Below are 17,638 nucleotides of genomic sequence, written 5' to 3'. Positions count from 1 at the left end.
ATAGCGTAAAAAGTGTGATTTTACTTTTTCTACTGTTCTTTGCTTTTTAAACTTTTAAAAACTTGCCTATTTGCACTTACTTTATTGTGACACTGGTCACACTGTTTTCTGCTCCCTCCTCGGACCGCACAGCAGATTGAACGCTGTGGCGGCTCGAACCGGGGTCAGCCGCCATCTTAGGGAGGTGCAGGGATCGCGGTCTAGGCTTTCAGACCCTCCCGCCCTCCCGGGGTACTTAAACGCCCTACCTGCACTGACTGGTGATTGATACCAGCGCGTTTATTCTTCCTGAGGCGAAAAGCCGGGAAGCATCATTATTGCACATTCAAATAGCGTAAAAAGTGTGATTTTACTTTTTCTACTGTTCTTTGCTTTTTAAACTTTTAAAAACTTGCCTATTTGCACTTACTTTATTGTGACACTGGTCACACTGTTTTCTGCTCCCTCCTCGGACCGCACAGCAGATTGAACGCTGTGGCGGCTCGAACCGGGGTCAGCCGCCATCTTAGGGAGGTGCAGGGATCGCGGTCTAGGCTTTCAGACCCTCCCGCCCTCCCGGGGTACTTAAACGCCCTACCTGCACTGACTGGTGATTGATACCAGCGCGTTTATTCTTCCTGAGGCGAAAAGCCGGGAAGCATCATTATTGCACATTCAAATAGCGTAAAAAGTGTGATTTTACTTTTTCTACTGTTCTTTGCTTTTTAAACTTTTAAAAACTTGCCTATTTGCACTTACTTTATTGTGACACTGGTCACACTGTTTTCTGCTCCCTCCTCGGACCGCACAGCAGATTGAACGCTGTGGCGGCTCGAACCGGGGTCAGCCGCCATCTTAGGGAGGTGCAGGGATCGCGGTCTAGGCTTTCAGACCCTCCCACCCTCCTACTGTATAAATGTGCATCATTTCCCGTCCGCGCAGCGGGCGGGCGCAGCGGGCGCGCCGATGGCGCGCCGAAGGCGCGCCAAAGGCGTGCCCGTCTGCGCCCGTCCGCGCCCAACCGGGCCCCGGGGCCATAACCCCTGGTCCCTTTCCATCAGCTTTGCGCCCATACTCCAGAAAACAATTACTTGACTTAAGATCTGTCAATACGCATATAACGCACTCCTTTGATTTGCTTGGTAATTTTCCTCTGCATTGCCTTGATTGTCCTTTCCTATTGAATACTCCTGACTTATGCAAAAGTCAGCAACATTTAGTTACCAATCCCTTTCCTCCTGGTTTTACATTCATCAGCCTCAACTGTCGCTCTCTACCCAAACATAAACGCAATCTTTTTGATTTGCTTACTGATGAGGCGCCTGATGCACTATTCATTACTGAGTCTTGGCTCAACGATAATTCTGGCCCTGATATTGCCGAAGCATTGCCCAGTGACTATGCTATTGTCCGCTGCGACCGACCTGTAAGGACAGGTGGCGGTGTGGCAATAATTTTTAATAAAAAATACCAATGCCATGCTGATCCCATTACTTTGAACAAATGTGAGGCTCTCCACTTCAAGCTCACTTTAAACCCTAATTTTACTATTACTGGACTTTTAATGTATTGTCCCCCTGGCACTACTAATTTCTGGTATACTCAATTCCTGGATTATATGGCTTCTGTGCTTGTATCGTCCAGTAACTTTTTTGTCATTGGGGATTTAAACTTGCATTTGGACAACCCCAATGATAAGGCTGCTGATAGCTGCATTACTGATCTTGCTGCTATGAATTTAACTCTACATAACATGGGCCCCACCCACAGGGACGGTCATCTTTTAGATCCTGTTTTCTCAAACTCCTCTTTTATTACAAGTTTTCCTGCCTTACCTGTCCCTTGGTCAGATCATTATCTAGTTAAATTCACGGTAGCTTCCAATAAGACTCAGGTCACATCCAATTCCTTTTTCAATCTTAAAAGGAGAATCTGGAAGAATTTGGACATTACAGCGCTCAACGTAAAACTGCTTGATCTTTTGCCTAAATATCAACTCAATTTAGATAACATGAACCTAGCTGCTAATTCAGTGAATTCTTGGCTGTCAGATGCTATAAATATTTGTCTCCCTCTCACAGACAAGAAAAATGTTGTCCATAATTCTCCTGCCCCATGGTTTAATGAAATTCTTCGCCTTCATAAAGCCCAATGTAAGAGACTTGAACGGGCTTGGAGGAAGGATTACTCTATTGCTGCTGGGCTTACGTATAAAGCCGAATTGAAACTATACCACAAGGCCTGTGCTCACACCAGAGCCACCTATGCCACAAATTTGATTACAGAAGCCATGAACAAATCGAATGTCTTGTTTAAAGTGGTAAAAGACCTTGCTGGCTCTCAGACAGTCGCTATACCCCCTCCTCTTTCGAGTAAGAAATGCGACGAACTTGCTCAGTATTTTACATCTAAAATTGACATAATATATAGAGATATTAAATCTCTTGAGGAATCTATTGACTACCCTGGGCCATCCCCTGTTAGCACGGTTCCCCCCCTGGCTTCTCTGCAGACCTGGCCTGATCTTGTACCTGCTACTCTCTTAGAAATTCTAAACAACATCAAATCTGGCTCACCCATGGATCCCGTACCTATTTCGGTTCTACGCCAGCTTGAATCCCCCCAACTTGAAGTGATCTGCTCTTTGCTCAATGCTTCCCTTGCTTCTGCCACGGTCCCCCATTGCTGGAAACATGCAATGGTTACTCCGCTCCTCAAGAAACCTACTGCAGATCCTAATGTCGCTGCCAATTTCCGGCCTATTTCATTGTTGCCAGCTTTTTCAAAGGTTTTGGAAAAACACATTCATTTACATCTCTCACGTTTTGTCACTTCTAACAATCTTCTTCACTCATCTCAATCTGGCTTTCGCCAAGGATTCTCCACAGAAACCACCCTATTAGGCGTTACTGAGAACATTCGCCAATTATTGGATCAGGGTCAAACAGCTGCACTGATTCTGCTTGATCTCAGTGCAGCTTTCGATACTGTCTCCCACAATATCCTCCTCGATAGCCTTGCCTCTTTTGGCATTTGCGACAAAGCCTTACTCTGGTTTTCGTCCTTTCTTTCCGATAGGACTTTTCAAATCTTTTCAAATACTTCCACTTCGAACACCCACTATTCCCCTCACGGTGTCCCCCAGGGTTCTATTCTTAGCCCTCTCCTCTTTAATCTGTATGTTGTTCCGTTAGCCCATGTTGCACAGCTTTCTGGTCTCAATCTTTTCACTTATGCTGATGATTCTCAGATTGTTTTTTCTTTATCTCAAGCAGATCCTTCTTCACCTTCTTCTCTGCAATCCGGTCTCAGCGACATTTCCCGCTGGATGAGCCGTAATTTTTTAAAACTTAACAGTGAAAAGACGGAGGTGCTTGTCTTTGGTAACAAGCCGGACCTTTGGAGTCCGAGACACTGGCCATCTACCATGGGCGTTCTACCTATTCCTTCTGAACGTGCTAGGAACCTCGGGGTTCTCATTGACAGAGATCTGTCGATGAAAGACCAAGTGAATAAAGTCTCAGCCACCTGTTTTACAATTCTTAGATGGCTGAGAAAGATCTTCTGGATTCTGCCATCTGACACGCGGAGATCGGTTGTGACGGCCTTGGTGACCTCTAGATTGGACTACAGTAATGTGCTCTATCTGGGGGTTACCAAGGCGGTCTTGCGTCGTCTCCAATTGGTCCAGAATGCTGCTGCTCGACTCCTGTGTGGATGTCGGAAATATGATCCTATCACGAAACGTATTAAGCAACTTCATTGGCTTAACATCGAAAATCGTGTAAAATTTAAGGCACTATGCTTTATGCATAAGATTAAAACTGATGTTGCTCCTACCTACCTCAGAGCACTCGTCAAGCCTTATTTACCCATCCGCTCACTCCGTTCTTCTTCCCAACATTTGTTCTGTGTACCTAGATTTAGACTTTCTAGAATGGGAGGCCATTCCTTTGCTGTATTGGGACCCAAATTGTGGAACTCTCTTCCTATGGACTTACGAACGGAGCAGTGCCATCTCCGTTTTCGAAGAGCCTTAAAGACCTGGCTGTTTGCCTAATAATTCTTCTCCTCAGGATCAACTATGTGCTTACTGTCAATCAGCGCCGGGAAACCCTTATGGGTAGCTGTCGCGCTCTATAAGATTAATTAATAAATAAAATAAAATAAATAAATAAAATAAATTTGTTGAAACCTTGTTCGCTGACATTTTTGGTAAAGAGGCCTTCACTGCTACTTTTCTGGTAGAGCACGCGCACCGCTCCTTGGGTCCCAGACCCAACCCAGGATGCCCACCTAGGCCCATCATAGCCCATCTACTAAATTTCAGGGACAGAGACACTGCATTGAGATTGGTTAGAGAACAGGGCTCCATATCCTGGCAGGGCTCTACGCTATCATTCTTTCCAGACTTCACTGCTATGGTACAAGAAGCGAGGCATAAATATACAGGTGTTAAAGCAACTCTTCGCAATCTGAGTCTCAGATACGGCATGATCTAACCTGCACGCCTCCCAGTAGATGTAGAGGGCCGTTCTCACATCTTGGACACTCCACAGTCTGTGCAGGAATTTTGCAGAGACTATAAGAGGAGTGACGGACACTGGAACAACGATAAGTTGAGGGTTTCTCTCCACACAGTGGCTCTGTGGCCAGTGTGGAACTTCTTTCCACAGAATAATATTGTGCCCCCTATGTTGAAATAGTATGTGTGAGAAGTTGGCCTGGTAGGGGATGTTTCCAATTCTGGAACCACCTACTACCTGACCAAACAATCCCTTATGGTGTCTGGTTGTAAGTCAACCTTATTAGACAAGCTATCCTAGGGGTAGCATGGACTAAGCAGCCTAAAGGCTTAACTTAAGAGGTCGTGTTAAGCGAGCTGTTTTACCACATACAATCCTGTAATACCAAATGAAAGGACACCACACAAGTATATATTATAAAAATATATGTGTTTATTACTAAAAACAATCCCCAGTATTCTTTATGAATAAAGGGGCACAAGCGTTAAATCAAAAGCACTGTTTAAACATACAAAGTTGCACAATTATGGATGAGGGCAGGGGGCCACTCAAACCATATACTAAACAAGTGGTATAAGAGATGCCACTCGAGCAGTGGTTAGGCCTAGGGCCTAGGGAATCGCTGGGAGCAGTCAGGACAAGCAATGCTGAAGTCGGGAATGGCCCTCGGGATTCGGGAGATGTGCGGAAAGCGCACGCACGCACCAATGTTAACCAATGGTGCGTAAAAGTCAAAGAGTTAAAGTTTAAGGACACTTCCGCTGAACCTAGAGGAACAAAACTTAACACACAGACCCTAGAGGTGTGCACCAGTGTGGGAACACTGGCGGAGCAAAGTTACCTCACCCACAGGAAGTGGGTGCACAGGGTCGAAGTGGCGTCGGGTTTTGACACGCAGGCTCTTGGTGCTTGGAGCTGAAAGGGCTGCAGGCGGGTTAAAGATGAAGTGTCCGGTGGAGTCCAAGGGTGGACTCAAGTTGTAGAGTACCTGAAAGCAGAGGGGACAGAGTCTGGGTCACTCAGCAGTGACCAGGGTGGAACCAGGACGGAACCAGGCAATGTCGGGCGCAATCAGGTGGTCGTCGAGGAGCTTCTCTCCGCTGTCACGTGGGCTCTGGGGCATCTGCGACGTCCAGGAGCAGGTCACGATCTGTCCCACGCAGGCTCTCACCGTCGGTGCAGTCGGCTTCAAGTTTGGAGCAAACAAGCCTTGGTAAGAGCAATCCACGCAGGATCAGAAGATTGCTTCTCACTCGGACCAGGAAGGTCAGAGTCGGGGCTCCTTTTCAGGGGAGCTGGTGTGGATCTGGAGCAACCAGATTCACGAGTCTTCTTAGGTAGTTCGTCGGCACAGGGACCACAAGCCAGCTGGCAAGTGACTGGGCCAACGCGTTGAGCCAAATCGTGCCAAAGGGCCCCACGCAGCACTCGTCGAGTGTGGAGGGCTGAACTTCGGCTCAGGAGTAGCTCAGGGTGGGGGCTTCTCAAACCCCGGTGCACAGCTTCGAGGGTCACTCGTGGGCTGCACGGTCAGTGTCTCGTGGTCAATTCAAGATGGCGTGCCCCACGCTTCCGGTCGCCTCCACGGGTCTCAGCTTTGCAGGGACTGTGGATCGGGCTGTTAGAAGCTGGGCAGGCTTGATCTCGTCGATCTCAGTCGCTCGAGTTCCGGCGGGAACTGCAACTAAGTAGACGTCGAGGGCTGGATGGTGCCTGCTGCTGCAGGGTGGTCACTCCTTGACCACAAGGGAGATTCTTCGGGCTTCCACGTTGAAATGGAGGGCGAAGGGTCCAGAATATCGTTTCAAATGTTTCTTCCAGGAAATCTGATGTGCATTGGCACTGCTCCCACTCTTATTCGAATCTGGTGGGCGTGATTACCTGCTAGGTCCCCTCCTATGGGTGGGACCCAGGAAGTGGGTGGATACACCCCCTTCCTTTGATCCAGGCCGCCCTGGCACGAGGGCTGGAGTGCCCCAGAACCGGTTTGGCCGGATTATGCAAGGGGCAGCCTTGTGCGCCCCAAGCAGTGTCTGGTTTCTTTCAAACCTCCCTGCTACAATACACTATCTCCTGTCTGGAGGGCGGTGACACCCTCCTGTGACAGGAAACCCTTTGTCCAGGACCCATTTGGTCGAGTTTCGGTCGACTGCAGGGGTCCAGACATTTGTCTGTGGCAGAGGCATCCATTTTGTGGATCTTAAGGCCTTTGGAGAAATCAACCGCATTAAAGTGAAGTAACATGTCTTACCCCTCTAGAGGGGTGGAATGCCATCCCCGTCGCCAGAACTGGCGAGGGGATGGTATTCCAAAGCGTATGACACCTTACACGACATGTTTTGATAAAGCCAAACCAAAGTTGCTAAATAACCGCGAGGATTATAAGGCACTTAATAGTATATGGTATGGCATTATCCTGAAACAGCTTAGGGATTTGTTCCCGACGGCTGCAGACAGGCTCAGCTCATGCTAGAGCTCCATCTCACATAAAACCATGCACCCAGCCTCCAGGATTGGTGAGGCCTGACTATAGGAGTGGCTCACAGGTTTACATGTGTCCAGATATAGGTTTAGACATAGGTATACTATATCCAAGCAAGGGGTGTGTACACCACCTTACCCCAGCTGAGTGATCAGCCAGTTGTGTCAATTTAAGAACCAGCCAGGGGTGGCAAAAGATATGCTGCAGCCCCTGGTAGGCCTTAGTGGCCCCTATGCCCTGTGCACCTATAGTGCATTCTACAGGGGCTGACATGGAGTCCATTTCCAATTGGTATGTGCCTATAGCACATGTGTCATTAATTTAGTGAGAGAACAGCAGGCTGGGGGTCTGATCAGCAGGCCCACAGCCTCAGTAGTCGAAAACCAGTGAAGCAAAAAGCAAAAATTTGGGGTGACCATAGGATAGCAGACCCTACTCTCCTACACAACCCCCCCCCCAAACGCAGGGACATTAAACTAACCTTGACCAGATAAGTCTTCATGTTCTAAGTGGAAGTACCTGGAGAGACCATCTGCATTACCATGGTCAGTCCCTGGGCGGTGCTCCACTGTAAAGTCCATCCCCTGTAGGGAAATGGACCACCTGAGCAGTTTGGGATTTTCACCCTTCATCTGATTAAGCCATAAGAGGGGCTTATGGTCTGTCTGCACCAGGAAGTGAGTTCCAAACAAGTAGGACCTCAACTTCTTTAATGCCCAAACCACAGCAAAGGCCTCCCTCTCAATGGCTGACCAACGTTTCTCTCTGGGAGTCAGCCTCCTGCTAATGAAAGCAATAGGCTGGTCTTGACCATCTTGATTAAGTTGTGAGAGCACAGCTCCCACCCCCAACTCAGAAGCATCTGTCTGAACAATGAACTGTTTGGAGTAGTCAGGACTCTTTAGGATAGGTGCAGAGCACATGGCCTTCTTCAGGTCTTCAAATGCCTTCTGACAGCTAACTGTCCACTGAACCTTTTTTGGCATCTTCTTGGATGTCAAGTCATTTAATGGTGTCACTATAGACCCATAGTTTTTCACAAACTTTCTGTAATACCCAGTCAGGCCCAAGAAGGCTCTGACTTGTGTCTGGGTAACTGGAGGAGCCCAGTCCTGTATGGCCTGGATTTTGCTTTCCAGTGGCTGAACCTGGCCTCCACCTACTAGGTGGCCCAGGTATACAACCTTACTCTGCCCTATCTGGCACTTTGTGGCCTTGATAGTTAGGCCTGCCTTTTGCAGGGCCTCCAAAACTTTCTTCAGGTGGATCAGGTGATCCTCCCAGGTGGAGCTAAAGACAGCAATATCATCTAGATAAGCTGCACAAAAGTCATCCAACCCAGTAAGGACTTGGTTCACCAACCTTTGGAAAGTGGCAGGTGCATTCTTCAAACCAAAGGGCATTACCACAAACTGATAATGTCCACTAGGGGTAGAGAATGCTGTTTTGGCTTTGGACTCCTCGGCTAGTCTGATTTGCCAATAGCCAGCTGTCAGATCAAATGTGCTCAGAAACTTGGCAGAAGCCAATCTGTCAATGAGCTCATCTGCTCTTGGAATGGGGTGAGCATCTGTCCTAGTGACAGCATTGAGACCCCTGTAATCCACGCAAAACCTCATTTCTCTCTTACCATCTTGGGTATGAGGTTTTGGCACCAGGACTACTGGGCTGGCCCATGGGCTCTCTGATGGCTCAATCACTCCAAGCTCCAACATCTTTTGCACCTCAGCCTTGATGCAATCCCTGACATGATCAGGTTGCCTGTAGATCTTATTCTTGACAGGCAGACTGTCACCAGTGTCCACAACATGGGTACACCAGTCAGTTTGGCTGGGTGTGAGTGAAAACATTTGCCTGTGAGCCTGCAAAACTTGTCTGCAGTCCCTCTGTTGTTGGTCAGTGAGGCTGCCTGCCAAGGCTACTCCATCAACTGAACCATCATCAGGGTTCTGAGAAAGCAGGTCTGGGAGAGGGTCACTCTCTTCCTCCTGTTCCCCATCTGTGGCCATGAGCAAGCTCATGTCCTCCCTGTCCACAAATGCTTTCAAGCGATTCACATGGATTACCCTGTGAGGGCTCCTGGGTGTTCCAAAGTCTACCAAGTAGGTGACTTCCCCCTTCTTCTCAATAATAGGATAGGGTCCACTCCATTTGTCTTGGAGTGCTGCTGGAGCCACTGGCTCCAGTACCCATACCTTCTGTCCTGGTTGGAACTCTACCAGCACAGCCTTTTGGTCATGCCAAGCTTTCTGTAATTCTTGGCTGGCCTCCAGGTTTTTGGATGCTCTTTCCATGTACTCAGCCATCCTGGAGCGGAGACCAAGTACATAGTCCACTATGTCTAGTTTGGGCTTTTTGAGAGGTAACTCCCATCCTTCCTTCACCAAACACAATGGACCTCTCACAGGGTGGCCAAACAAAAGTTCAAAAGGGCTGTAGCCAACCCCCTTCTGTGGGACCTCTCTGTAAGCAAAGAGCAGGCAGGATAAAAGAATGTCCCATTTCCGCCTGAGCTTCTCTGGTAATCCTTTTATCATGCCTTTAAGGGTCTTGTTAAATCTCTCCACAAGCCCATTGCATTGTGGATGATATGGGGTGGTAAACTTATAGTTTACTCCACATTCCTTCCACATTGCTTTCAGATAGCTGGACATAAAATTTGTCTCTCTATCTGATAGTACCTCCTTAGGAAAGCCCACTCTTGAGAAAACTGCAATGAGGGCTTTTGCCACCACAGGTGCTGTGGTGGTCCTTAGGGGAATAGCCTCTGGATACCTGGTGGCATGATCCACTACCACCAGTATGAATCTGTTCCCAGATGCTGTTTGGGGGTCCATTGGACCCACAATATCAATTCCAACTCTCTCAAAGGGGACCCCCACCACAGGTAGTGGTATTAGGGGGGCCTTTGTTGTGCCACCTGACTTACCACTGGCTTGGCAAGTGACACAGGAGCGACAAAACTCCTTGACATCCTCTGACATGTGAGGCCAGTGAAAGTGTGGAACAAGCCTGTCCCACGTCTTGTTCTGGCCTAAGTGTCCTGCAAGGGGAATATCAAGGGCCAAGGTAAGAAGGAACCCCCTAAACTGCAGAGGTATGACCAACCTCCTGGTCATGCCAGGCTTGGGGTCTCTAGCCTCTGAGTAAAGGAGTCCCTCATCCCAATACACAGTATGGGTACCTTTAGCATCCCCAGCAGCCTCAGCAGCAGCCTGCTGTCTGAGGGGTTCAAGGGAAGGGCAATCTAATTGAGCCTGCCTCAGGTCTGCCCTTGAGGGTCCCCCTGTCCCCAGAAACTCAACCTGGTCAGGTTCAAGTTCCTCTGAGACAGTCTCCTCTTGGACTGCAGAATCAGTTTCCTCTGAAACTTGATCCTCAACCTGGGGCAAGGTGGAAGGCTGGGCCTTTCCTCTCTTGCTCCTTCTCTTGGGTTGTGGCTGGTCTATTGTCTCAAGATCCACCACTGGTTCAGGAAGGCACTTCTTAGCCTGAGCCCTTGTCATGGCAAGGACATGCTCTGAAATCCCTAGCATTTCTGCATGAGTCCTGTACTCCACTTCTGACCATGCTGAGCTTTCAAGGTCATTGCCTAACAGACAGTCTACTGGTAGGTCTGCACTCACCACAACCTTCTTTAGGCCATCAACCCCTCCCCAGGAGAAGTTCACAACTGCCACACTATGGGAGGTAGTGGAGTTGCTGGCGTTGGTTACTAGGTAGCTCTCTCCTAGTACAATCTGCCCAGGGTTAACAAAGTCAGGTGTCACCATGGTGACACTGGCACATGTGTCCCTGTATGCTTGAGCCAGTTTCTCATTAATTAAGGGAGTCTGCCTGTATTTGCCCAGGTTAGTGGGGCTTACTGCAGTGGGCAACTCAATGTCCACATCATACAGGAGAACTGCCTGTGTAGGGACTCTGACTAGGCCAGATCCTACTTCAATACCCAGGGTCAACCCAGCTACACCCTTGGACTGTGTTCCACCACTGCTTACTGTACTTGGGGTTGCAGTTGCTTTAGGAGCTGTAGTGGTGGGAACTGGATTTGCCTTGGTGCACTCACTGCCCCAGTGTGAAACTGATTTGCAGGTATTACACCAAGGTGTCTTTGGACCTTTGTTCTTCTTCTTCTTGTTACCATTTTGGGAACCACCCTCCTTACTATTAGTTTGGGGGCCTGAAGACTTCTGGTCTTTTTCTTTATCTTTCTGATTCTGATTACCACCCTTCTGGTCTGTTTTCTTCTGGTCACCACCTTGGTTCTGGGGTTTCTGCTTAATCCTTGTTCTGACCCATTTGTCTGCCTTCTTTCCCAATTCTTGGGGAGAGGTCAGATCAGAGTCAATAAGGTATTGATGCAACAGCTGGTTTGTACAGTTATTAAGGATCTGTTCTCTCATCATAAGATTGTACAATCCTGTATAGTCTGAAACTTTACTTCCCTGCAACCAACCCTCCAAAGCCTTAGTGGCACACTCCACAAAATCAGTCCAGTCTTGAGTCTGTGCTTTCTGGGTGTCTCTGAACAACAACCTGTATTGCTCAGTGGTTAGGCCATACCCTTCAATGAGAGCACTCTTCAAAACAGAGTAGTTTTTGGCATCCTCAGGTCTAACTGTGAGGAGCCTGTCCCTCCCTTTCTCAGAAAAGGAGTACCACAAAATTGCAGCCCACTGATTCTCAGGAACCTGCTGTACCATGCAGGCTCTCTCAAGAGCAGTCATCCATTTGTGGATGTCATCCCCTTCTTTAAAGGGGGGCACAATTTTGGTCAGGTTTCTATTATCATAGGCCCTGTCTTTTTCTCTTGGAAAATTGCTGCCACCAGTGACATCTAAGCCACTTAATTTCTGCTCTCTTGCCAAGGCAAGTCTAGCTTGAGCCAAGGCTACCTCCTCCCTCTCTATCTGGAGTTTGACAGCCCTCATTCTGGCCCTATGTTCTAGCTTTTGAGAAGCATTCATGCCTCTCTGTGATTCTCTGGAGGCACTAGAAAGATGAGAGTCCCCTGAGGGAGATCTCACTCTTCTGTTGCCTGGGAGAATAACATGTTGGGTTCTGGGGAGGTGCTGGCCCTCTCCATTCCCCAGTAGGTCCAAGTTGGCCTGGCTAAGCCTACCAACTGGAACCTGGCTACCCTGATCCTGTACTTCTAAGTCCTCAACATCTGAGTCCTCATCCAAGTCATCATCATCCTCCTCTTCAGGGGGATCAACTACAGGGGGGTTCCCTTCATTTCCTGTGTCTAGGGAAGCTGCTTTAGCCTTCTCTAAGTCATCCTGTTCTAGGATTTCTACCAGGATTAGGCAGGTGGGGCTTCTGCCCCTTTTTAACCCTCTTGCTTTGCACAAGACAATCAAGTCTCTGCGGGTTAATTTGTCATATCCAAAAGTTGCCTGGGTAAGGTCAACGGTCACAGGAGTAGACCCTGAGGCTTTTCCTGTGTCAGACATGGTTACTAGTGAGGTGTAAGTGGTGCACTTACCTACACTAAGTGTTTTCCTACTGGACCTTGCTAGTGAGTTGTAGTCAGGGGTGTGCTACTCCCTTCAACCTACAACTACTAAGTTCAGTAGAACTTAATATGCTAAGCTTTTGATTTTATATGTACCTAGAGGTACTTGATGTGATCTTTCAATTTGATATAAAGATTGCAATGGTAAAACAACAGCAAGCTCAAATCCGCACCGCTGCTCACCAATGTGAGAAGTTGGCCTGGTAGGGGATGTTTCCAATTCTGGAACCACCTACTACCTGACCAAACAATCCCTTATGGTGTCTGGTTGTAAGTCAACCTTATTAGACAAGCTATCCTAGGGGTAGCATGGACTAAGCAGCCTAAAGGCTTAACTTAAGAGGTCGTGTTAAGCGAGCTGTTTTACCACATACAATCCTGTAATACCAAATGAAAGGACACCACACAAGTATATATTATAAAAATATATGTGTTTATTACTAAAAACAATCCCCAGTATTCTTTATGAATAAAGGGGCACAAGCGTTAAATCAAAAGCACTGTTTAAACATACAAAGTTGCACAATTATGGATGAGGGAAGGGGGCCACTCAAACCATATACTAAACAAGTGGTATAAGAGATGCCACTCGAGCAGTGGTTAGGCCTAGGGCCTAGGGAATCGCTGGGAGCAGTCAGGACAAGCAATGCTGAAGTCGGGAATGGCCCTCGGGATTCGGGAGATGTGCGGAAAGCGCACGCACGCACCAATGTTAACCAATGGTGCGTAAAAGTCAATGAGTTAAAGTTTAAGGACACTTCCGCTGAACCTAGAGGAACAAAACTTAACACACAGACCCTAGAGGTGTGCACCAGTGTGGGAACACCGGCGGAGCAAAGTTACCTCACCCACAGGAAGTGGGTGCACAGGGTCGAAGTGGCGTCGGGTTTTGACACGCAGGCTCTTGGTGCTTGGAGCTGAAAGGGCTGCAGGCGGGTTAAAGATGAAGTGTCCGGTGGAGTCCAAGGGTGGACTCAAGTTGTAGAGTACCTGAAAGCAGAGGGGACAGAGTCTGGGTCACTCAGCAGTGACCAGGGTGGAACCAGGACGGAACCAGGCAATGTCGGGCGCAATCAGGTGGTCGTCGAGGAGCTTCTCTCCGCTGTCACGTGGGCTCTGGGGCATCTGCGACGTCCAGGAGCAGGTCACGATCTGTCCCACGCAGGTTCTCACCGTCGGTGCAGTCGGCTTCAAGTTTGGAGCAAACAAGCCTTGGTAAGAGCAATCCACGCAGGATCGGAAGATTGCTTCTCACTCGGACCAGGAAGGTCAGAGTCGGGGCTCCTTTTCAGGGGAGCTGGTGTGGATCTGGAGCAACCAGATTCACGAGTCTTCTTAGGTAGTTCGTCGGCACAGGGACCACAAGCCAGCTGGCAAGTGACCGGGCCAACGCATTGAGCCAAATCGTGCCAAAGGGCCCCACGCAGCACTCGTCGAGTGTGGAGGGCTGAACTTCGGCTCAGGAGTAGCTCAGGGTGGGGGCTTCTCAAACCCCGGTGCACAGCTTCGAGGGTCACTCGTGGGCTGCACGGTCAGCGTCTCGTGGTCAATTCAAGATGGCGTGCCCCACGCTTCCGGTCGCCTCCACGGGTCTCAGCTTTGCAGGGACTGTGGATCGGGCTGTTAGAAGCTGGGCAGGCTTAATCTCGTCGATCTCAGTCGCTCGAGTTCCGGCGGGAACTGCAACTAAGTAGACGTCGAGGGCTGGATGGTGCCTGCTGCTGCAGGGTGGTCACTCCTTGACCACAAGGGAGATTCTTCGGGCTTCCACGTTGAAATGGAGGGCGAAGGGTCCAGAATATCGTTTCAAATGTTTCTTCCAGGAAATCTGATGTGCATTGGCACTGCTCCCACTCTTATTCGAATCTGGTGGGCGTGATTACCTGCTAGGTCCCCTCCTATGGGTGGGACCCAGGAAGTGGGTGGATACACCCCCTTCCTTTGATCCAGGCCGCCCTGGCACGAGGGCTGGAGTGCCCCAGAACCGGTTTGGCCGGATTATGCAAGGGGCAGCCTTGTGCGCCCCAAGCAGTGTCTGGTTTCTTTCAAACCTCCCTGCTACAATACACTATCTCCTGTCTGGAGGGCGGTGACACCCTCCTGTGACAGGAAACCCTTTGTCCAGGACCCATTTGGTCGAGTTTCGGTCGACTGCAGGGGTCCAGACATTTGTCTGTGGCAGAGGCATCCATTTTGTGGATCTTAAGGCCTTTGGAGAAATCAACCGCATTAAAGTGAAGTAACATGTCTTACCCCTCTAGAGGGGTGGAATGCCATCCCCGTCGCCAGAACTGGCGAGGGGATGGTATTCCAAAGCGTATGACACCTTACACGACATGTTTTGATAAAGCCAAACCAAAGTTGCTAAATAACCGCGAGGATTATAAGGCACTTAATAGTATATGGTATGGCATTATCCTGAAACAGCTTAGGGATTTGTTCCCGACGGCTGCAGACAGGCTCAGCTCATGCTAGAGCTCCATCTCACATAAAACCATGCACCCAGCCTCCAGGATTGGTGAGGCCTGACTATAGGAGTGACTCACAGGTTTACATGTGTCCAGATATAGGTTTAGACATAGGTATACTATATCCAAGCAAGGGGTGTGTACACCACCTTACCCCAGCTGAGTGATCAGCCAGTTGTGTCAATTTAAGAACCAGCCAGGGGTGGCAAAAGATATGCAGCAGCCCCTGGTAGGCCTTAGTGGCCCCTATGCCCTGTGCACCTATAGTGCATTCTACAGGGGCTGACAAGGAGTCCATTTCCAATTGGTATGTGCCTATAGCACATGTGTCATTAATTTAGTGAGAGAACAGCAGGCTGGGGGTCTGATCAGCAGGCCCACAGCCTCAGTAGTCGAAAACCAGTGAAGCAAAAAGCAAAAATTTGGGGTGACCATAGGATAGCAGACCCTACTCTCCTACAGTATGGGTGACGTATAAGAGCAACATTATAGAGAGGTGCATGAGACGCCTTGAAGATTAATTCAAATTTTTGGGGTTCTGGCGGAGGGGCTAGCGGTGTGCAATCCATTGCGGTTGATTCTACAAATGGGCTCCCTTGAGCCTTTAAGCTGACGAGCTTCTGGATGACGCACCTGCGTGCCGGTTAGGCATCAATGCCTGTGACGGTTGCTTGGCGGCCTTCTTTTCCACCCCAAATACGTTCTCTACTGATGAGGGAAGATATCCCGAAACCCGGGCCATGTCTCGGGTCTAGAGATCTTCACAACAACAAGTACTCACTTGCACCTACTGAGGTGAACCACTCATGAACTATACGTACCAGAATCCTTAGGGGCGATCCGGAGGAGGGGCTAGCTGTGTGCGATCCATTGCGGTTGATTCTAGAACCTTTTTTGTAGTTTGTATTGTGACTAGCAAGCAACCAAATTGGTGTATGAACTATGCATGTGTCCATCTATGTACAAGAGTAAATGCAGGCTTATTGGCCCCTCAAATGTGGCTGAGATGATTGTGATTTACGAATAAGATCGGAACATAGAAGCAAATATAATTTTTGGAGATTCATTCCGAAGTCTCTGGAATACATGGGCTAGGAAGGTGTATGATTCTGGAATTAAATTGTTTGTAACTGTGGAATAAAAAGAAATATAGTGTGATCCTCGACCATGATACTAATCTACTACTAGTCGATCTGATTTAGGAAAGGTCAATGTTATTGCAATAATTTTTTCCTGCCGAAAAATATTGTTGGAGTGATTATTTAGTATTTAACACCCATCATTTTTTTGTCTCTTTCATTATGTCTTACAGGATCATCAGCATCCGGGGCAAGAGTTAGATGAGGTCATCCGAGGTGGATGCTGGAGCTGAAGGAGACTCTCAAGAGAAAGAACGCTCCTGGCTCTGCTGGCCCCAGTAAGTTCCACTGTTGTTAATATCATATATATATTTCCCTAAACTTTACTGCTACTATATCCGTTTCCTAATATTATTTTTTCCCAAATCCTCTTCAATCTATCTCCTGTTTCTAAATTATTGTTATCCCTGCAGTATCCTATTTACTAACTTAGTTATTTTATATTTCTAGTGTTTGTATTGTTGAAAGTCATGGCCGCCGCCTTGTGTCATATGCCGACGACACGCAGTTGGTCATCTCCCTCTCACGCACGCCTGGTCTTGCGGCGGACAGTTTCAGAGTATGCATGCAAGAGCTGGCAACCTGGATGTCCGCCAACTGTTTGAGACTGAACGGTAGCAAGACCGAGGTACTCGTGGTGGGGGGAGGGTCATCGATCTGGTCGTCGGCATGGTGGCCACCCTGTCTGGGAGAAACACCTGTCCATTGCCAGGAGGCAAGGAATCTGGGGTATGGCTTGATGCCGACCTTGCTTTTGGCCCCCAGTTTGGCCAAGTGGTGGGGGTATGCTTTGGAGTTTTAAAATCTCTGAGGAAGGTCTTGGACCTCCTGCCTATTACAGCTCGTCGGACGCTGGTGCATGCCCTTGTCACCTCGCGCCTAGACTACAGCAATTTGCTGTATCTGGGGGCCACCGGAGGGGCTATCAAGCGCCTCCAAGTGCTGCAAAATGCAGCTGCACGTTTAGTTCTGAGGCTCCCCAGGAGATTACCCTCCAAGACAGCGCTCCGGGCCCTGCATTGGATTCCGGTCAGGAGCAGGGTGGAGTTTAAGGCTCTCTTCACGTGTCACCGCATCCTGAGCGGTAAAGCCCCGGTCCCGCTTCAGAGTCTGGTCTCTCGATATGAACCAACACGGGACCTGCGCTCTTCTTGTACAGGGCTACTGAAAATTCCAAAAATAAAGAAGGCTCGAATGGGGGGCAGGTCTTTTAGATATCTGGCTGTTAAGCATTGGAATGCCCTACCAATAGAGCTACATTTAGAGCCTTCAGAGTCTACTTTCAGAAGAAAACTAAAGACTCACCTATACGGGAGGTAGGCGGCTGTGAGGGCTGCTTCGACTGTTTACCCCACTTACCATAGCGCGGGTACACGCCGGTGCGCGTAACCAGGCCCTCTACAAATTTGCCTAATAATAATAATAATAATAATAATAATGTATTTACATTTTTACCTCAAACTGCCTCTCTCTGTACTAGTCTGTCTGTACCTTGCTGTCTTCTGTTTTTTTAGTCACCTTTCCAT

This window comes from Lissotriton helveticus, chromosome 3_2 (genome assembly GCF_964261635.1).
Source record: "Lissotriton helveticus chromosome 3_2, aLisHel1.1, whole genome shotgun sequence".
Lineage (NCBI taxonomy): Eukaryota > Metazoa > Chordata > Amphibia > Caudata > Salamandridae > Lissotriton > Lissotriton helveticus.
This window is presented reverse-complemented; position numbering follows the sequence as displayed.